An 8,186-nucleotide genomic window follows, 5' to 3' on the forward strand; every position below is an offset into this window, starting at 1 on the left:
CAGTATCAAGAAATCCAATAACAGAAATAGGCCTTGAGTATTTGCTAGGTAGTATTTGCAAGGAGACTAAGGGAGCAGAAATAGTCTGATGGGCTTGTTGAATGTAACTGGGTTATTGGGCTAGGTGAAGGAAAGGCTAAGGATCTGCAAAGTCGGAATCTGAGTATTCTGACAAAGTGTCCCATTCCTAATCATCTTGGTTTAGGGCAAAGACTGTGTCTTGATCGGGTGCATCTTATTCAGAAAATAAAGACTCTATGTCATTATCATCAATAGACATTTGAGCCATTTGTTGGATGTGCTGTATGAGCTTAGCAGCTTTGTTGGGGTTTTTTAAACAGTTTTTTGCATAGTGCCCTTTGCTTCTACAGATATAACACTTGTCAGACTTTTGGGTTGGTTTCCCATGTCTTCTCCTTTTAAAATACCTAACAGAACATTTTCCTCTCCATTTAGGGGAGAACTGTTTGTAGTGCTTCTTCTTCTTTGGCTTGCACACACAATGCTTATCCTTGCATTTAATGGACAAATGAGATTTCTGACAAACATGCTTCAATGTTTTGCTATTGTCAATGATGTCTCTGAATAGCTTCTGTTGATCATACATCTTCTCTAAACATGCAAGAGCAAGTTGGTGAATTTCTCTAATAGAGATGGTGTTTATCTCTCTTTTGGTGACAGCAAGAGAGTGGTGCAATTCTGGCTGCAACTGTTCAGGAAGGGAAGCTATATATGTGTGCTTGAGATTGACATCATTGAAACCATTAAGTAGATAATAACGCTAGACCATCCATTGGTAATGCTTCTCAATATCTGATCGTTTGAGAGAACAACACTTCATGTCAAAGAATTCCTGACAGAGCTGTTTGTTGTACAAAGCGGCATCTCCTAGGAATTCAGTAAAAATGGCATTGACAGTGGCCAAGGGAGTAAGATGGTAAAACTGAGAAAGATGATAATCTCCCAAAGATGAGAACCAATCTTATAGTGCCACCAGTTGTTTGAGAGACAAATTCCTTGAGAACAACATGTGAATATGCATCAGTCTTGAGCATCAGAACATCTATCCAAGCTTTAAATTTTGCGAGTCTGTCTCTCCATTTTGATGGAGGGATGTCATCAAGAGTAAACCATGGTCCTGCAGTTGGCCTTGTGGATTTTTGAGTATCTGGGGGAGCAAAAGACAGTTCCTCGACATCATCTTCAAGAGGATGGTCTACATGAGGATTAGGGTTAGGCTCTGTGGTAGTGCCTGTGTTGGAGGCTTCTGAAGGAGATGGAGCTATAGGGTCTGCCATTAGAATAGTTGTGATATCTGGTATCTGTGTTTCTTCACTATTCGAATCAAAAGATTCAGACTCAGACTCATCTGTAGATATTTCAGGGGTTTTTGAAAAAGGTTGGGGAGGCGTATAAGCTATATGTTGGGATGGTGGTTCAGATTACAGAGGTACTTTACCTTTGTTGGTTCTTGGAGGCAAGGTTTCATCAGATGATGAGAAACTCATACTGGGTTCTGTCTTAAAGGGTTGAGGTGTTGATTTAGGTAGGAAAGGTGAAGGACAAAAGGTTGTAGATGGGTCAGAAAAGGATGCTGCAAATGGGGAATAAGTAGGAGCTAGTATTGTCACACCCTATGCCTCCGTAAGATGTAACATGATCCCATAGTACATCTAATGAATTACCGTACTTGGCCTATCGATAACCCATTAAATACACTACCAGGGATTTTAAATAATTTCTTACTTCTTTTTAAAGTGGTGAGCACTTTTGACAGGTGTTAAAACTTTTTAATCGAAGTTAAATCACACATTAGGTCTGAAATAGCCACAAATTTTATAAAAATTTCGGCAGATTGCTGTCTGTATTTTGAGCAAAACAGTTCTTTAAAAAACCTGTAGAAAACACTTTCAATATATTTGTTTCAGTCCCAAACTCCAATATGGCTCAACACAAATCAATTTTCTCAAACATAAATCAAACTCAATTCAACATCACTTTCAGTAGTTTCAAAAATAGAATGCCAAATGACTAAGTATTTCAAAGCTGAGATAAGAAAATTATAGTGCAACATTTTTATAGGCCAAAATAATTTACAACTTTATTTTACAACTGCTTAAGACTAAGTACAATATATACATACAGTTCACATACATTACAATAAAAATTACAAAAATGTGGTATACTCAATATACCTGGTAAAATCCCAAAGTGTAGCACAAGCAGCCTATTCTGCTACTCTGTCTGTCTGTCTACCTGAGACAGCAATGAAAAAGCTATCGCTGAGTAAAATTTACTCAGTGGTGCACAATAATAATTTAAAATGCGGTATATAAAACTTTTATTGACAATTTACAATTCAAATAATTCATAATTTTCAAAGCTCATATAACACAAATTTGATCAAATAATTGAATAACACAGTGTTGCCAATCAATAACACAACTTAGGTCATGATACAAATTTTCTGAACATGTCGTGTTTTACACCACGACAAGACATACTCACTCCACTGATCGAAATCAATGAGGGAGGTGGCTAGCTAGATAATGAGTGCTCATCCAAACTCACCCCTCAGACCAGGAAGCCAGAGAGGGAGGAAAGTGATCAAATATCAAACTCAACCCCACAAGTAGAGGAGGAACAGAGTAAGGGACTGTCATGCTAAGTGTGAATCAAAAATAATTTCAAATCATATTATTCAAATATTTAATGCAAAACATAATCAATTTCCAAAGTCAATTTTCCATTCACAAAGTGGCAACACAGTAGTTATCGAAACCCATAATTAACACAATGCATACTAATCAAGTTTTCAATGGGAAAATGATAATTTAAAGTTATTGTGCACAAATACAATTTAAAACTATAATGTTCAATTGTAATTCAGGCAATAATTAAACAAACCTCATTTTCAAATTTCCATTTCTAAAATAGGCAATAAACTTTTCTCAAATAAATTTTCCCAAGTCATAAACTCACAACTCATTTCTCTAAATAAATTTTCTAGTAAAAGCAGTGAATATAAAAAGTATTGTGCACAGACCTCGAATGAGTCACCTCTTGGCCTTGACTCAATGTTCCTTATGCTCTTCAATATCCTTTTCAACTGAAACACACAATTTAAAGTGTTTCAGTACTCAGTTAAATTGTTTCTAATCATAAGGTTCCATAATTAAATTTTATTGATACTACTTCTTTCATTAGTCAACCTATAATGTTGATCTTTAATACACACTAGGTGAATTAATTTTAATGTTACCAATATGTCACATTTTATAGTCCTCAAGTGTTGGTATATGTTACCAATTTCATTTTCAAGTGTATTGCATTTTATTGTAATTTATCAGATTTTGGTATAATGTTTTGACTCACACATTAGGTCTGAAATAGCCACAAATTTTATAAAAATTTCGGCAGATTGCTGTCTGTATTTTGAGCAAAACAGTTCTTTAAAAAACCTGTAGAAAACACTTTCAATATATTTGTTTCAGTCCCAAACTCCAATATGGCTCAACACAAATCAATTTTCTCAAACATAAATCAAACTCAATTCAACATCACTTTCAGTAGTTTCAAAAATAGAATGCCAAATGACTAAGTATTTCAAAGCTGAGATAAGAAAATTATAGTGCAACATTTTTATAGGCCAAAATAATTTACAACTTTATTTTACAACTGCTTAATACTAAGTACAATATATACATACAGTTCACATACATTACAATAAAAATTACAAAAATGTGGTATACTCAATATACCTGGTAAAATCCCAAAGTATAGCACAAGCAAATTTATTCACATCGTCTGTCTGCCTACCCGAGACAAAGAATGAAAAGCTATCGCTGAGTAAAATTTACTCAGTGGTGCACAATAATAATTTAAAATGCGGTATATAAAACTTTTATTGACAATTTACAATTCAAATAATTCATAATTTTCAAAGCTCATATAACACAAATTTGATTAAATAATTGAATAACACAGTGTTGCCAATCAATAACACAACTTAGGTCATGATACAAATTTTCTGAACATGTCGTGTTTTACACCACGACAAGACATACTCACTCCACTGATCGAAATCAATGAGGGAGGTGGCTAGCTAGATAATGAGTGCTCATCCAAACTCACCCCTCAGACCAGGAAGCCAGAGAGGGAGGAAAGTGATCAAATATCAAACTCAACCCCACAAGTAGAGGAGGAACAGAGTAAGGGACTGTCATGCTAAGTGTGAATCAAAAATAATTTCAAATCATATTATTCAAATATTTAATGCAAAACATAATCAATTTCCAAAGTCAATTTTCCATTCACAAAGTGGCAACACAGTAGTTATCGAAACCCATAATTAACACAATGCATACTAATCAAGTTTTCAATGGGAAAATGATAATTTAAAGTTATTGTGCACAAATACAATTTAAAACTATAATGTTCAATTGTAATTCAGGCAATAATTAAACAAACCTCATTTTCAAATTTCCATTTCTAAAATAGGCAATAAACTTTTCTCAAATAAATTTTCCCAAGTCATAAACTCACAACTCATTTCTCTAAATAAATTTTCTAGTAAAAGCAGTGAATATAAAAAGTATTGTGCACAGACCTCGAATGAGTCACCTCTTGGCCTTGACTCAATGTTCCTTATGCTCTTCAATATCCTTTTCAACTGAAACACACAATTTAAAGTGTTTCAGTACTCAGTTAAATTGTTTCTAATCATAAGGTTCCATAATTAAATTTTATTGATACTACTTCTTTCATTAGTCAACCTATAATGTTGATCTTTAATACACACTAGGTGAATTAATTTTAATGTTATCAATATGTCACATTTTATAGTCCTCAAGTGTTGGTATATGTTACCAATTTCATTTTCAAGTGTATTGCATTTTATTGTAATTTATCAGATTTTGGTATAATGTTTTGACCTAGCTGGATGACCTAGTTTCCTCAGTTTTTGGGTTCTGGTCAGAATTACAAACTTGTAGGTCCATATCTTAGTGAACTTTTATCACAAATTTTAGGTCATTTGGATTTTACTAGACTAAGTTATAGTCATTTTACTATTGCTGGACAGATTGCACTAAAATGGCAAACTTAGGTCATTTTTAGGTCATTTCCGATTCGGACAGTTTTTATACCCGAATTTGTGCAAGCATTTTAACTTGCTTATGGTCATTTCTGGGTTTTGTGATCTCTACAAAAGATGTAGCCCTATGTCTAAGCTTTCCAACCATATAAATTTTAGGTCATTTGGACCTGTTTTGAGTGAGTTATGGCCAAAATACCGACTGCTGTTCAAATGGTCAGTTTTCAGATTTGCAAAGTCACTAATCCGGATTTGGTCAATTCTCATGTCACTTTCTGAACAGAATTTAGGTAGGCTTTCTTCATGAAAGTTGGCACATTTTGTGCCTAGTTTCACCTCCAATTAGCCTCATACCAATTGGAGTCACACACTTAGGGTTATAAGCTTATTTGCATACTGCCCTTTATATGTCTCTCAAACACCAATCCAAATACACATTAACCTTGTTATAAGTCCACTTCTCTACCAAATTCTGAATTGGTGCTAACCATAATCACTCAACACATCACATTTAGGTCAACTTGAGCAGAATATAACAACTCACAATATACCAAATGCAATCCTAATTTATAAAGTTCAAACCCAATAATATATACACATAAACACTCCTAATTATTACATACAATTTTCACTACCAAATTACATACATTTTCACTACTGTATCATATACATATTGTAACACCCCTATTTGTATAGCTTGGTATATTTCACTATTCCGATGACCGGTGTCGGTCCGGACAATTAAGAGGATTAGAACCACACTTAAGATAGCTAGATAAGCCCTGAACACAAATAATTAGTAATTGTCAATTAGTTAAGTATAAATAAGAAAAACAAAACATAAGAAGTTAAACTAGCCGAGAGTCACAGCGATGGGTGACCTTCTCGGGAAGGATTGCGAAGTCGATTTAAACTCAAATTTCGAACCGTAAAATGTGACGATGCGGTCTTTAGGACTATTGTGAACACAGTGAAAAAGAGAAAATCACGAAAAAGAATTGTTAAGTCAGTCAAATAATTAGGTTAGGGATCCGGAAGAAATATTGAATTATTTGCAAACCGGGTCGAACCGGCGAGGGGCAATTTGGTCAATTGACCCCGAGAGCTGACTCCTGACCTAACTATCCAATAAAATCGGAGAAATGAAAATTTCAGAATGTAGAATTAAATTAAAGAAGAATGGAGAAATGAAAAAAAAAAAAGAGAAAAGTTTATTACATCATCCAAGTGACCCCACCATGACATCATAAATGATTTTAATTTATTGTAAATTTTGACTAAGTAAAACTTAAGATAATTATACATAAAACAAAGAAAAGAAAAAAAAATAAAATCATTTCATTTCTTCTTCTTCTTTGGACATCCAAGCTCTCTCTCTCCCTCTCCATTACAAAACCACCATGGAAGCTTGAGCTCAAGCTTGAGTTCACCCAACTTAACCTTACCTTGCCCCAAACTCTTCCATTAAAACTTGTTAGATCAACTTGAGAAAGAGATTGAAGAAGAAAAAGGGAGGAGAAAAGGAAAGAATTGGAGGAGTGAACTTCAAAGTGGAGGTAAGCAATCTAATTTGAAACATTTAGTATATTAGTTGTGTTTGTAGCTTAACTAACCTAGAACTCAACTTAAAAATTAAAAGAAAACATCTTTGGAGGACCAAATAAAAATTCAGCCAGCTAGGGTTTAGGTTTGAGAATGGATGATTTTGATGCAAATTATAAATTAGTTAAGTGTGATTGAGTGTATGAGAACTAAATATGCATTTATAATTCAACAAATGAACTAAACATGGAAGTTAGGGTTTTGGACCTAGGGTTTGGAAGACAAAAATGTGAAAATTTGTTAAATGATGTGTTTGACTTTGTTGGAGATGAAAAATCGTCATTTGTGACCAATTGATGTGTGTTGGAAGTGTTAGAATTAGGTTTAAATTCGAATTGCTTAGGGACATGCTGCAGGCAGCATGACCAAGGTCTCTTTCAGGGACCAAAACTGAAAATTTACAAGCCCAATTGGTGTAAGGCCAATTGAGAATGAAACTAGACACATACACATTTTTTATTTAGGAATCATGCCCAAAAAGTGACTAAAACCTAGTGAACAAATTGACCAAATCCGGATTAGGCAATCTGACCTGTACAAAAATGACCAAATGAACAATTTGGCCATAACTTGGGCTAGGCAGGTATAAATGACCTGAAATTTTACCAGTGAAAAGCTGAGATATAGACCTAAAACTTTTATGGAGAACACAAATCCAAATTATGCCCTTAACCAAGTCATTTAGCCACCCAAAGTTGGTGACCTAAAACTGCTAGAACCAAAATTTGCCCAGAAAATCTGGGTTAAGTCCAATCTGGCAGCCATAATTCAAATGGCTATAACTTGAGTTACAAAACTCCAATTGGAGTGATTCAAAAAGGAGAATAAAGTTAAGACAATAGGGAACATTTTCTATGAAGAAAATTTTGCCAAATTCTAATAGCAACATGACTATTGAATAGTGCAACATAAGACACCAAAACTGAAAATTTGCAAATTTACCTAAAAGACTTAAGTTTTGAGAAAACAACCAAAACCAACAAAATTGGTGACCAAAATGTGGTATGTGAGTATAGTTGGAATTCTCATACCTATTAAGCCTTAGAAAGTCAACAAATTGACTTGAATAGTATCGTGAATAGTAACCTCAAAATACAAAATTTAAAGAACGCTAAGTTTAGCATATTAAAGCTAGGTATAAGTGAATTTGAATTTATTTTTTAATTTATAATGAGTTATGATACTGAAATACTATGAAACTGTGTGTTTCAGTGGAAAAGAATACCGGGAAAGAACCCGAGGAATCTAGTCAAGGCCAAGAGGCGACTCGCTTAAGGTTTGTGCACAACATCAATATGCTTCAAAATTCAATTACAAAGTGCATGAAATGTGTATTATGCTTTTGCTTTGAATTGTTAAAAGTTTATTTGTGTATGTTTGAAATGGCAATAAATGTTTAGTAAATTATTAAGATAAGTTTTGAAACCACAGTGTCATGATCATATATTTGAACACCTCACTAGCATGACTAATGGGGGAAATCAGTTTC

This window comes from Hevea brasiliensis, chromosome 17, assembly GCF_030052815.1.
Source record: "Hevea brasiliensis isolate MT/VB/25A 57/8 chromosome 17, ASM3005281v1, whole genome shotgun sequence".
Lineage (NCBI taxonomy): Eukaryota > Viridiplantae > Streptophyta > Magnoliopsida > Malpighiales > Euphorbiaceae > Hevea > Hevea brasiliensis.